The sequence below is a fragment of the Grus americana genome, chromosome 21 (genome assembly GCF_028858705.1).
Source record: "Grus americana isolate bGruAme1 chromosome 21, bGruAme1.mat, whole genome shotgun sequence".
Classification (NCBI taxonomy): domain Eukaryota; kingdom Metazoa; phylum Chordata; class Aves; order Gruiformes; family Gruidae; genus Grus; species Grus americana.
In genome coordinates this window covers 1,892,337-1,907,055 of record NC_072872.1, presented here as the reverse complement: position 1 = coordinate 1,907,055, position 14,719 = coordinate 1,892,337, and the positions used below count along the sequence as shown (strand labels likewise).

General features: G+C 51.3%; 1 protein-coding gene across 1 annotated transcript in view; it reads right to left on the bottom strand.

Annotated features, from left to right (window-relative positions):
• IGSF21 (immunoglobin superfamily member 21) overlaps nucleotides 1-14,719 on the bottom strand; it is a 39,654-nt gene that overhangs the window by 17,909 nt on the left and 7,026 nt on the right. The window lies entirely within an intron of this gene.

Genomic DNA, 14,719 nt, shown 5'->3' with positions numbered 1-14,719 from the left:
ACCGAGATTTGACTTTGACTTTGTCTCCACCATCACCTGCCCCACGTGGGTTCTCTCCCCGGTGCAGACCAAGTTCCTCCACCCAGGGTTGCTTTAAACCCCTCGAAATGACTCATTTCTCACGGGAACGGCTCCAACAGATCAAGCCGAGGGCACGCAAAGCCCAGCCTGCGGTTTTACAGCCCAGCCTTGGCCGACAGCCTGCTGCTTCCTCCTCTTCCTCCCCATGGTGGGATGAAGGACTCGTCCTCACAGCAGACAGAAAATCAGAGCACGGTCTGGCCGGTTCCTCCCCGTTTCCCCTCAATTTGCAGCAAAACTTTTGTGGGAGCACGGAGCAGCCGGGGTCAGGAGGGCAGGCGATTACATTTCAATTTTATTTTCCTCTATTTCTTCCAGCTGGCTGGAAGACACCAGATTGACAGCCCGCCAGATCCGAGCCTTTCTTTACCATCGTCACCCTGACTGCACCCGTTTGACTCCGTCTCCAACCAGGTCACCCCAAAACAGCCCTTAACCCACTGCAAAAATCCCTTTTTTTTTTTTTTCTCCCCCCCAATTCCTGCTTGCATCAGGTGCAAAAGCACCACTGAAAAAACCCCAGAGCACCTGGAAAATGGAAGCAGGTTTGGAAATAAGGCTGTGGAAACTAAGATTCCTTCGCAGAAAATCCCCCGAAAGGAGGAAAGGTGATTTTATACGTCCCGCAGCCAGCGATTCGAGGCTCGCACCACTCGTAAAACAAGTTGCCGGTGTTTTTGCAATAAATCTCAGCCACGACCTGCGGGAGAGCACGCTGCACGCACACGTGCCTGCTGCACCAGCAAGGCAGCGTGGCCCGGCATATTGAGCACAGGGCTGTAAAACTCAAGAAACCCTCTTTGCGCAGGTTTTTTATTTTTGGGGTTTTTTTTTGGGGGGGGGGGGGGGCTGCAAAGCAGGTTTCCTGCTGCAGTCGGCTGGTTGCAAGGAAATCCAGGAAAAAAAGTGGATTTTTTTTTTTGGCGGTGGTGATGCCTGGAGAGTGTTTTGCAGCGTGCATGGGATACAGCAACACGGAGTGAGGATGGGGGCTAAATTAAACTGTTTGCAGCCCCGAAAAAGCACACAGCAAGATGGATTTTAATATCACACCTTTGCAACCCCAGCCCGACGCCTGTCTCCTTGCTGACAGCGACCCAAATCCCCGCCTGAGCCGCGCTCATTCAGGGCCGGCTTCTTTCCAGCCTCGCTCCTCACCCGGACAGGGTTTATTTTAGCACGCTAAAGCGGGGATTAATTCCTCGCGGCTGCCAACGGTCCCCTCGAATTCAGGGCTTTGCAGATGTAGAGAGGCAGCGATGGGAGAGGGAGGAGGAGGAGGGACGCGAGGAAGGTCAGGCGAGGTCTCGCGGCAGGCGCCCCAATTCCCTCCGTTTTGCTTTTGACATTTCCGAAACCGAGACGAGCAACAGGCACGAAAGCAAAGGGAGGGGGACGAGCAAACGTTTTCGCAGCACGGCGGCATCTGCCCCAAGGAAATCAGGGACGGATCCGCGCCGGGGACGGAGCCTCCACGCGCGTGGAAAAGCTCTGCCTGTTCATCAACCGGCGCTGGGAGCCTCCGGGCGAGATGACATCTCCCTCCTGCCCCCGGCGCGGATCAACAGGGCGATGAAATAAAGCCGGCGGCAGAACCGATGGGTGACAAAGACAGAGCTAAGGTTGTGTTTTCCCTTGTGCTGCGAGTTGCTGAGGCGCAGGAGTTCCCGCTTTGTAACCGCAGCATCTTGGCATGGTTCTCCATCCCTCGTCCCGTGGCGTTGCGGTCCAGACCCCGTGCACGGCAACGGGAAGCTGCAGCATCCCCATCCCGGTCCAGCCAGGCATTTTGGTGGTGGTTATAGACCATCTCCTGATGGCTGGTGGCTTTTTAACATCAAAACCGGCCAAGTTTGGGGTGGCCCCAGCCACCCACCTCCACTTGCATGCAGCAAACTCATTGGCACAAGCATTTACCTGAGCAAATCCCTCTGCAAACACATCCCCAACCTCCATCTTTTAGCTAGCTCAAAAAAAAAAAGCCAAAAAGGACTTTTTTATTTTTTCTCTGCTCCCTCCACACGCTGCAAAAACCACTTTGAGATGGCAACTGGGCTGCAGCTCACCAGCTCCCACCTCTACGCCCGGTAATTTGGGCTGGGATGTGCTGGGAGGACATCCGGTCGTTAAAAATACTGGAGCGTAACCAGAGGATGCTCCTGCACTTCTCCTGAGCAGATCCTGCACGGCAAAGCCGAAGCCCTGGAGCTCCGTGATTTATTGTCGGGGGGCAGGGGGAGAGGGACCCCGCAGAGGGCTGATGCCAGGGAGGCAGAGATGCCCAGAAGGGGATGGAAGGTGAAAATCCACAGGCTCAAAGAGCATCAGCTGTGCTGATTCAGAGCAAAATCACCCCAGAAGATGGGGGAAAGAAGGAGGGAAAGAGCGAGAGGGAGAACAGAGAGAAACAGATGCACGGTCCCCGGAGGAGCCGGCTCCCAAAATGCTAAGGATGTGTGTAGGGGAGGGGGAAAAGCAGGGAAAATAAAGCCAGGCACCGAAAAATAAAGCAGGAATCCAGATGGAGCCGTCCAAAACCTGCTGGTTTGCTGGGCTTGACGTGCGAATCTCATCCCTCGTTCCCCCTTCCCGTTTGCTTTCCGACAGCGGACGACAGCAAAGTGTCACCGGTTCTCAAAATCCCCGGTTTGGTCTTTTTTTTTTTTTTTGGCATTTACCGGGGAAAAGAAACCAGCGGTGTCAGGCACTGCTGAATTTTAAGGACTTTTTAAAGAGGGCTGAGCACCAGGTTTGCACCTTTACAGGAAGAGCCCAACCCAACATCTCCATCATCCTCCGCGTTATCAGCATACCAAAGGCAGCTCCGAACCCCCAAGCTCCTCTCCTTCCCCTTTGCTCTTTTTAAAGAAGCCATATTTCATAGCGAAAGCTGTGCCGGGCCACCCTCTGATTAGATTCTGACCTATGGAAATTCAGCCCTCTGATTAGATCGCATCCCTGGGGAGAAAAGAGTATTTTTGGTAGTGAGCGGTGGGAATTCTTGTGACATCCAGTTTAAGGGGGAGGGGAAAAAAAAAAAAAAAAAAAAAAGGGAGGGGGGAAGGGAGAGATAAATGAAATGTCCTTTTAAATCAGGAGTGACACGTTAATAAAAGGAGCACATGGGAACGCGCTTTCAATTACCAAATAGCTGCGAGGGAGGAGGCAGGTTTCACCCTGGCCGTGCAAGCGGAGGACGCGGCCAGATGCTTCCACCGAGGCGCTGGTAGAAAACCCCTTTTCTGCCCCGTCGGGGATTTTTGCATGCAAGAGCGGCCAATCGCCCCATGGAAATCTCTGGGGATGCAGCATGCGTGGCTGAACCCCCCGCAGCAGGCTGAGGTCCCCCCATCCCATCGAGGAGGGGCAGTGAGAGAGCGGCTGGGCGGGCGGCTGGCAGCCACCCAAAGGCAACCCGCCACAGCACCCCTGGGTGCCCTTGAAAACCTCGGGCTGAGGGAGCCCTTCGGCACGTCCCAGCACCACCAAGCCACCCCTCCATGTCTTCCCCACGTCCCTGATATTTTTTAACCTACATCTAAATGACGTATTAATTTATTAATATCAACCAGCTTCCCCGGTCCCTGATTTCCCCCTCCCAGCTCTTTCCAAAAAGTTCATCTCAAACTAATTCTGGGTTTTGCCCCTTTGGGACACGTCCCCAGGCTTCAGCCCGTCCCCATCCTTGCGTTTGGGGCCAGTCGTTCAGAGCAGCGGGGGGGAGCGATGCCTCGGGACGGAGCCGGAGAAGAGGACACGTGGGGACACAGCTGCCCCGTCTGCCCCCGCCATGTCCCCCCCCGCCCCGTCCTTCAGGTGCCGACACGTCCCCCTCGGTGGAGGCGATGGGGAGAGATAATATTAACACATCATCATTTTAATCAGCCTGTGATTAGCGGGGCTCATACATAATTCACACCAATTCTTCCACTGCCTTCCGGCACTCGCTTTTCCAAGCCAGGACGGAATTTTGGGGTGCAAATACAAGGAGGGAGGGGGGAAAAGTGGGACCAGGACCCCCCCTAATTGGTGCGGGGCTGATTGGAATCATTTCCCAAGCATCTACCGCTCGAGGAAGCGCTTTGCTCCTTGCAAAAGACCCACCTGGGATGCTAAAGGATCACATATCACCCTCCAAAAAAGCAGGGGTTCATCCTGCTCCCCATTCTCAACCAGAGGAAACCGCAAGGGGAGGGCACCGGCGTGCAAGGGTTCACAGCCGTGCGTGGAGCCCCGGGGACGGGGACGTCGCCCGCCGCACGCCGGGGCTGAGGAGCGTGAAGCAAACTCGCTTTGACTCGCAGCACTTTGCAACATCTTGTTCATTAAAGATTAAACACCGGCGGTTGCTCCCGTTCCTGTGAGCACAGCAAATACCTTCTCCCTCCCTCCCCAGCTCCGGCGATGCTTTATTTATGATATTCCAGGACGATTTCCAATTACAATGTGTTGCTGCCTCTCCCTGCTAACCCAGGAGGGCTGCAAGGGGCATGAACTGGTGAAGGATTCACATCTGTCCCAACCCAGAGTGGCCAAATTTTGCTGAATCTTGAGTTTTTCCTCCTGGAAAGCTGCTGCACTGATTTTTGATTTTTTTTTTTTTTAATGGAGGAATAAGTGTTTTAACACAGGTTTAACAACAGTAAGTGGAATCGGATGTGACAGACGGAGTCAGCATCGCGCTTCCAAAGACGGAAAGGAAAAATGGATCGGAGGGAGCCTGTTTGTGTTTCTAACGGCACGAACTGCTTGCGTTTTGCTTGCATTTCCAACTTTTCCTTCAAGAAAACCAAAAACCGAGCGCCAGCGAAGCCGAGCATCCCCAAACCCACCACCATCCACCCCAAAATTGCGCTGGCTATTGCAGAACGAGGCTGTTGCGTGAAATAAAACCACGAAACCCGGCGTCACCCGCCGCGAGGAACAGCCCTGCTGGCAGAGAGCAAATTGTATTAATACTGTGTAAATAGGATATTAACAGGCCGACCAAACAATTAAGAGCCGGTAATTAAAATTCATCTTCCTTCACACCGCGGCGTATTAAAGTACAAACATTTAATTAGATGCTTTTTACCTCCCCCATTTGCATAAGTGGGAGGAAACACTTTGCAGCTGTACCTCGAATTTTTCTTTATGGGGGTCACTGGACCAAACCAGTCCCTAAATCCTTAGGTATTGCAGAGCCGAGACGATGACGTATAGAATATATAGCTTTGGTCCATTTTTCTCTAACTAAAGAGGATGCAATAGGCGCATTGGACTCGACAGATACTATGGATGCGTCTTGTGTCTTTTTAGCTCTTTGTAATGTAAATCGATAATTTTAATCAATACATTGATTGAGCGTGGCCGGTTTGGCCTTTTGACCCCTTTTAAATCAAGATTAACTGAGAAAACCACTTCATTGGGGCTGCTGGGGACAGACAGACCCTAAGGGCTCTGCTGCAGTGAGGATTTAATGATCAAAGTCTGTCAAAACTCTACAAAATGATGGGGTTTTTAAGCTTTACTGGTCAAAATTTATCACCATGTCCCAATCCAAAGCTTTTTTTTGCTTTGGTTTGCGCTGTATAATGCAAAAACCAAACCCAACTTCCAACAATTTCAATGCTGGTGACAAAATCCAGTTGAGACGGGACTTTTGAATGCTGCCCACAGCTTTCCTTTCTTCCTTAAATCCTGAATTTCTCCTGGAAAAAAATATCCTAGCCAAAAAGACAAAGAAATAACACCTAATTTTGTGCCGTAGCATGGTACCCAACATGGCTTGCACGCAGCCGTCTTAGCATTGTGGAGAGCATCTTCAACACCGCGCAATCATGTAAGGGCTTCCCAAAGAGTTATGTCAATAAATCTTAAGAAAAATCAATTTTTAGTCCAGTTTTGTCCTCGTTATGAACAGTACAGTCATTTTTACATTCTTAAGGGCAGAGATTGGCTCTTATATACCAGCACCTATAGCTAAGCCCTGGCACGGTGCAGCAACACCAAGGCTGCGGAGAAATGAAGAGCGAAGCTCAAAATGGATCATGCTGGGCTCAAAACATGTTACAAATGTTTTGGCTCAGTGGGGTTTTCACGCACATCAGCACAAACTCGGCACGGTAAACGACCTCAGGCACAGAAAAGAAGAGTTTGGGCACTTTGAGCGTGAAAATGCAATGGGTGATTTGGGTCATGGGAGCTGGGGGATGCTGCGGTGTCTCCTTCTCCCTCTCCAACGCCCACCTCCTGCCTCTTCTCCATCTCCTCCTTCCAGCACTCCCACCTTTCCCTCTCCTGCAACTCTTCTATCAGCTACTCAAGCACCAGCTCTATCCATCACCAAACGCCGACTAATAAAATAGATGGAAACACCAGCTTTTTACAAGCCCGTCGCCACCTCCGGCGCGTGTCTCCTGACAAACAAACCCGCGGCAGATAGAGCCATCCGTATCAGCTACGCGGCTTGGGCATGGACTGAAACAAAAAAAACCGCTTTAACGTCTTCATCGCGCCTTTTCTAAGCGAAGGCTCATCGGCAAGGCTGTTCCAGCTCATCGGAGCACAAGATGAGAAAGCCCATTTCTAGCTCAGCTCCTTTTACTCACGGCGCCAAGTTAGTGCTTGTACTACATCTCCGTCAAGGCGTTTGCCTGAAATCCTTGGGAAATTGGTTGTTCCCATAAAAAGATGGAAGTTTTGAGGCGAAACGGCCGGAGCAAGCCCGTGCCCTGCTACAAACACTTGGGATGATGTTGGATGCATCATTTGGATGCTCAGTGGATCCCTCAACCTAAAAATCAGGTGATTTCCCAGAGAGAAGCTCAGAGACACAACGTTGGTGGTGTAAATCCTCAAGGTGTGAAGCCAAGGGATGCATCCTGCCCATCCCAAGACACGTGACCCGCCGCAAAGCCAAACCCACTGACTACAAAACAAGAGGTGCTCCAGATGGCGGAGAAGTGTGAATTTGGGGGTGAATGCAAGAAAAAGGAGGTTTGGAGGGAAGCAACCAGCACTGGACAACTGGGAGCAGTAGGATTTTGGGGGTTCCTACTGGGATGAATGGGAAAATATCCTTCATTTAGGTCATATTTCAACACCCCCAAGGCTGAAGATGGAGATGACCCCTAGATGAGCATTTCTCTACACGCACACACATGAAGGAAGACCAGAAACCCAACCAAACCCGACAGCCGCTTGGGAAACACCCACCCAACCTTAAAAACCTCATAAATCAACCCCCCAAAAAAGAGCAGTCAACATGAAGAAGATGGGTCTCACCACCCCATGCAGATTATCAGCAGGGTTGTGTTTGCTGCATTGATAAGTCTTCTTGATATATTGTATTTTATTAGCTGCTACCAGAACCCCCCTGCACAGGCTGGGAAGCCACGTACATAAATTATACATGGAATATTTATCTCCCGCCGCCACGCAGACGTGAAGTATGTTTAGCAGCATTTACTCTAGCGCAGTAAAGTTTTATTTATAATTTCTCTCCCTCCCCCATGCTGCCGGCATGCTCAGCGCATTGCCGTAAAGCCAACGGCTTACGACGCACGCCTCCATCTCCTAACGATGCTGGGGAGGGAGGGGGAAGGAATGTATTTTACTACCGCATCTTCACCCTACTGATATTGCCATTAAAATATAATGCTTTAGCGCAGCACTGAAGCACCCGGCTGCGGTTTATAGCTGCTAAAATTGGTGGCCGTGACCCGTGATGGGTCGTTGGGTTTGGATTTTTGGAAGGGGAGGATGTTTGTCATCATTACGTGGCTCATCAGTCTTGCTCCTTTATCCCCGTTTCCAGGTTATTTAAGGATTTGGCCATCCTGAGTGCTTTTTTTGGGGGAGATTTCAGAGTTCTAAATGATGTCTTGTCCCAGGAGAGGAGGGAAACTGAGTCCAGCAGAGCCAAATTCCCCCAAAAACCCAGTGGCATCACTGAGTCGGAGCAACGGCTTTGCTGGCACCTCCTGGCCTCTCTCCAGCTGCGCGAGCAGCTGCTGGTGCCAAAACGAAGCCTAAAACGCGCCGGGGTCAACCAAGACCTCAGACGTCTCGTTTTTTAAATGGCGACTGTGCTCTTCATTTGCATGTATGCATATATGCAAATCGGGGCTGACTGCCTGCAGCCTGCCATATTTGTGCTGGTTGAAAACCCCCGCACCACCTATTTAAGGCAGATTCCTCTAAACCAGTTGCACTCCAGTATTATTCCCACCCCGTGAGCTAAAGCCAGCAGATTTTGGCAAAACGAGGTGCAACGGGTGGGAGATGCCACCCACCCCCACGCACGCCACGTTGCACCCACTTTAAGTACGCATCCCTCCCCTCTCACCCCAAATTTTCGCTTCCCCAATTAAGCAAACCCAGCTCCTGCGGGATTTCTCGCTCTCCTGCGGGTTTCCTCCACGGCAGCTGGATTTTCCTTAAAGCTTTCCACCCAAAACTGCTGACACCCCCCTCAACTCCAGCGCAGTAATTCCCTCCTGCGTGCCACTTCCGCTAATAACTCCCAGGAGAGATTTGCTTCCTCCTTTTTCTAACAGCACCTCATTGCAGATCCTAATTAACCTTGAGACCTGCTAAAAAAAAAAAAAACCCAATTCTTCCTTATTTTACCCCGTTCTCACTTTACCAGCTCTCCCCCACGCTGCGCTGTGGACCGCTCCTCCAAGTAATTGCACGTATTTCCACGGAGACTTGCAGCGGTATCTTGCCTTGCCCCAGCAAATCCCAAGCTCACCGGACGAGGAATTTTCTTACAATCCCACTTTTGCAGAGCAGGAGCGATCGCCGGCCACCAAATTCAATGCAGTGCCTCGGGGACGGTGCAGCATTCCCCCCAAAATCTTGCAACGGAGCCCTGTGCCTCCCCGACATCTGGGCGCTAATGCTTGGGACCGGGATGCTCAGACACTCTGCAACCTTAACAGCCTCCCCCAGGCTTGTGCACGCTAAAAATTCACACCCTTTCTGCTTTTTCATTATTTTTAATCAAGTGGCATCACAGCGAAGGCGGCGGGATCTGCTAATCTTCAGCAAAACCCTCCCTGTGCAGATGTGGGGTTTAATCCGGAATTAAGCGTGGCAGGAGAAGGAGATACTGAATCGTAATCCTGCGCTGCAAAGGATTGGAAAGGGGGTTTTCTTCCCCCACCAGCAAATACCCAGACCCTCTTTTTCCAGCAACAGGCTCGGCTTTCCATCCTGACGCAGAAGAGGCTCCCCATCGGATGCCCTTCTGGCGTCTCTCCCCGTATTGGCATCAGGAAGATGCAACATCTGGATGCTGCTCCCGAGCACCGGGGATTATGGAAAACCTCACCTGGGATCAAGGGTCTCGTCTCCAGCTGGTGCCGAAAGCGCAGCCGAGCAAAAACCATCCCAGAGATGCAATTCAGGAGGGAAAAAAAAAAAAAAAAGCAAATTATTTGTATCCAGCCTGGTTTGTTAGAGCTCCGAACTGAAGCCGATGGATTAGATACAGATGTTGAAACCTGGGAATAAAAGGTGCCAAGCTCCCGGCAAAAACTGATCCGCTCCTTGGGCGAACTGGGGAGGGACGTGCCGGCAGCAGCCGATGGGGTGAGGATTACGACACCAGCAGTTAATTATTGGAAACCACGGCTCATAGCGTTAATCTAGGCTGGAGCATAATCCCAGCCAGGGCTAATTAGCAGAGCTGGAAGCAGCGGGGAGCTGCCTTTAGGAGCGAGTCCTGCCCCGCGCCTCAGTTTCCCCAGTTGCAAGGGGGAAAGCGAGACCCTTTACAAACCCATCTGAGATCCAGCAAAAATCCCATCCCCGAGTAATAGCGAGGAGTTATTAGCTTTGAATTTTCCCATCCGAAACCCCACAATCCTCCCTAAACCTTCTCTTCTTCCAGCTTCAGCGGGATGTACTCAGCCTTGGGGTGGGCAAAAGAGGGAGAAATAACTAATTTCACCAAAAAGCAGGTACGAGGATTTAAGTTTAGCCGCTGCCGTCAGGTTTCCTACCAAGTTAAGAATCCCGGCGAGGCGCCAGCGGGATTTTGCCATGCCAAGATGGCCCAGGAGAAGTAGGTGACCGTGACCCAGATGATGAATTTGCTTATTTATTTCTCTATTTGCAGGAAATCCAATTATCCCGTATTTCTGATTGGTGACAAATGAGGCAGCCATCGATTCTCCCCCTCCCTCCCCAGGTGTCTGCCGTGAGCGGTCTCTGCCCGCACCATCGATTCCTGCGCCGTGTAACTGGAAAGGGATTATTATTATTAACTCTTTTTTTTTTCTTCTCCATTTTCCTTCTGAATTACTTCTCTGAAGGCACAACCTCAGGCAGAGGAAGGGAAAAAATAAAGCCCGGTGCCAAGCAGAAGTGCCAAGTGCTACAAAATCCACTTATTTTTGCAATTTAGAGAGTGATGTGCAGCTTTTTACCCCAAAAATGACCTCGGGGGAGCCTGGGGCAGCCAGATCGGCACCGTCATCAGCTGAGTTGGGTGCTCAAGAGCAGGCAAAGCCGCTCTGCTCCTTTCCTCCACCACTGCAAACCCCTCTGTGCTCACACGGGGAGTGCTCCGGAGGCAGCCGGTGGCTTCTACTGGTTGTATATGGGGGTAGGGGATGGAGGGGGGATGGAGAGAGGGATGGAGAAATAGAGGGATGGAGGGGTGGAGGGATGAAGGGATGGACAGAGGGATAGAGGGAGGGATGGAGGGATGATGGAAGGGATGGAGGGAAGAACGGAGGGATGGAGGGAAGAATAGAGGGATGGAGGGGTGGAGGGATGAAGGAAGGGATGGACAGAGGGATAGAAGGAGGGATGGAGGGATGAAGGAAGGGATAGATGATGAATAGAGGGATGGAGGGATGATGGAAGGGATGGAGGGAAGAATAGAGAGAGCAACACAGGGATGGTGGATGGAGGGATGGAGGAATGAAGGGATGGGTGGAGGGACAGACTGACGGGTGGGTTGATGGGACAGATACCTGCACATCCTACATCACAGCAGACACAACCTACAGGGATTTCCAGCTCCGGGCTTCGGCACTGGCCCAGAGACGCCCCTTCGCTCACTGCCGGGCTCCGATTAGGCCGAGGCGGGGGGCAGCCGTATCCCACCCTCTCCCTCATCCCCTGGAAGGGCTCACGGCCCTTTCCCTTGGCACCCTCCCCCAGACTCAACCTCCATCCGCTGCCTTTTCCCCTCCGTCTCGGCTGCCCCTCTTGCTGTACAAAGCAGGATTGCTAATCCGAAGCTACCCTCTTCTCCCCGATTTACGCTCTGTGATTAGCAATCCCTTTGCTCTCTCGGTAATGCCACACCACTAATAAGATTAAAACATATCTCCCTCTTAACAGCACCGATTCATAACGCTGATTTACCGTTACTTCTCCACTCTTACAGAGAGGATGCACATGGCTGTTACCTTAATCCCTATCCATCTCCGCACCGTTGAGAAATAACTGCTAATTAATACTTTTTTGTCTCCCAACTGCTTCCAGATACGCTTGGCTATCAATATTTGTCTGGCTTTTAGCCGCTGATCTCGAAGGCTGATATAGCAAACTCCCAGCCCTGCTCGCTACTTTAGCTCTGCAAAGGGGATGTTGGCATTTTTGGGGTTATTTTCCCCCAAAACAGCGACATCCCAGAGGTCCTCCCAGCCCGGGCTTCATCACCCTGAGATGGAGCAAAGCTGAAAAATGGGGGGAGGCTTTTCTGAGCATCTTTTCCTGGGGATGAGCCCATCCCCATCCATGACTTAAATCCCACCATGGGACGACACCTCCCCATGACTCCGCTTTCCCGTGCCCATCCCTATTCCCGCATCCACCAGCTACTTCCGCAGCACGACTCCACATCCCCAAGCCAGTTTGGATACGGAGCATCCTTAGATAAACCAAACGGCCACATTTTTCACCCCATTACATATTTTTCTCCTCTGCCAGGAGACCCTGGACCGGCCCTGCAGCCAACCCAAGCAGTCGGATGCTTTGGGAACAACAGCGACGGCAGCAAGAGCTTGGGAGGGAGGGGAAAAAAAAACCAAACAAAAAAAAACCTCAACAGAGCCTCTGATCTGATGAATGTGGCAGGGGAGGCCGACGCTCTGCTTTTAATAAAACATAACGAAGCGTAGGATCATAAAATATTTCCTTTAATTCAGTGCTCCCGCGAGGGTGGGTAATAGAGGCTGGGTAATGCGGTAGGCTTTCCTTGCAGCTCGCCGGGAGGAGAGAGCACTGCTGGGGTTGTTAAACAGCCCATTTGCAAGCCTCTAAGTGCTCTCCTTCCCATCCCCATCCCATTTTTGGGGGGCAGAAAGACGGGGGGGCTGCGCACATCCCCATAGAGCCAAAACGCATCCCTCCTGCTGCGCATTTCGGGGAGTTCCGAGCACCCCGAGCCGCATCGTTTTGCCCCATCGAGACGGGCTTTCCGGGTGGAAAAAGGTTCAAAAATCAAGGAGGGACGTTCAACTCCCATCCTCATCCTCAGCGAGTACACGGGTGTCTGAGCACGTGTGTGTTGCATATATATAAAAATATATACATACACCCATCTCCGAGGCAGTGTGGCGTAAGTGATTAACATTCTCGCGTTAAAAATCTCTCTGCATCTGCTTTGTCCTACGCTCGGCACTAAATATAACCATTCAATATGCTCTCTCCCTTCACCAGAGAGATAACATTGTTTAAATAAGCCCTTTCAATTTTAAAGAGTCGGGTTGTTTTCTCGCGGCGGGGAGCTTTTAGCAGATCAGGAGACGGAGGAGGGTGGTCCATGCAAACGAACCCAGAGGCACGAGCATCCCTAACATTCAAGTACCCAAATCCTGCCCCCTCCAAATCATTTCCCACCATGAAGTCGCCCAGATATATTTTCCTGCTCCAAAAAAAGAAAATTAAAGACACTTTTCTAGGAGCAGAAGGGTTTAATTTGGAAACCCGGCTCGCCTGCGCTTCCTCGAGCATCGCTCCCGCTCCCACGCCGCTGCTATAATTACAGCGGCGTAAATTTGGTCTCCGTCAGGAGGAAACCCAACTATCTCCAGCCAGTTTGCATACATCAACTGCTTGCAAAGAACTTCATTAGAGAAGCAAAAAGAAAAAAAAAAGTCATAATAACGCAACAAGACACAAATATAGCTGAAAAAGAGCCACCTCAGCCAACGCTTATGGAAAATATCCCATTATCAAGTTGCAAGGGGAAGACGGCTCGAGTGGAGATGAAGAGCTGGAGGTTTTTCTCCATGAATGACGGTCTGTCTGGAAGCTGAACCAGCAGTGTTATCACCCAGCCTTGTTCCTGGTGGTGATACGTGTTTTATATCCTTTCTGGAGCAATATCTACCCATTATATGGTGCTTCTGCATTGGCAGATCTAGCCCGTTATTCATTCTCCATGGAGAAAACCCCACTCCCCAGCAGCTTGCTGTATATATTTTGGGGTGCCAGGCTCGGTGAAGATGCCCAAGTCGTCCCACCATGCTCTGAACCACCACATTCTTCTGCAATGCAACTTGGCAGGTATATCTTTAGGAGAAAAGCAAGAAAACCGGCCAAATTCAACCACTGGCTCCTGGGATGCTCTCAGTGCTGCAAGCGGGGCACCGAGGTAGGATGGCAAAGCCTGTGCCTGTGGTCCCCTTCTTCTACTAGCTTGTGCAGAAGCTAAATCAGTAGTGACCGAGGCTTTTCTAGGATTACAATGTGAGAAAGATTCTTGATGGAGCAGAAAAAATATCTCAGATCACGGTACATCAAGGGACTACCTGAATTCAGGCTGGAAATCTTCCTAAGCGTGACTTAGAGCCAAGCTTTGAACCCTGCTCTCTGGAGGTGCAAAGCTGGGATGGAAACCTAAATCACTTGGCCATTAAAATCTCTTTTCAGATCACTTCCAACCAAACCAAGGATTTTTTTTTTTTTTTTTTCAAAAGAGAAGACGCAGCCAACGGCCGACTTGTCATGAAGAAGGTGCTGATCTCTACAAGAGGGGTCACCAGGGTACAGGGAGCTCAGCTGACCCATGTCCCCATCACCTCAATATTGGGGTGATTCTGGTGCTTTTGGTGACACCTGCTGAGCTGGAGCTTTTTTCTCCCACCTCCTGGTGTTATGGCCCATCTCAGCCCCGCTGCGAGGAGCCAGCAGCTCCCAAAACCATCGCTCCATGCCCATGCTGATGACAACTGCCAGCCAAAATTGCCCCTTTCATCATCTTCCTCTTTTCAAGCATTATCAGCACCAAGGGCAAAACACACCTTGGGGACCAGCCAGGTGTCCTCCACAGCACAAGCGCCATCCAAAGCGACATTGCTACCAGCAAATCCAGGGTTAGCCATGAAACCCATCCCCAAAAAAAGCATTTCCACAGATGGCAGTCCACCTAGAAACCAACCCAAGTGCCACCCACCATGTCCCCCCTGCCACCCTGCATCCCACTCATCACTTTGCTCCCTTGGGGAGGACCAAACCCCCACCACGGAGCATCTCTGCATCCCTCCAGTGCATCCCCATCTCTGCGGACACCTTTGCAAAGAAATAAATGGGTATAAATTCACGTGCAATGCAGGTACGTCCCAACAGAGGGTTCTCCAGCTCCCCTTTTCCCTGTCCTAGCCAGATAGGATGCAGCATCAGGATTTAT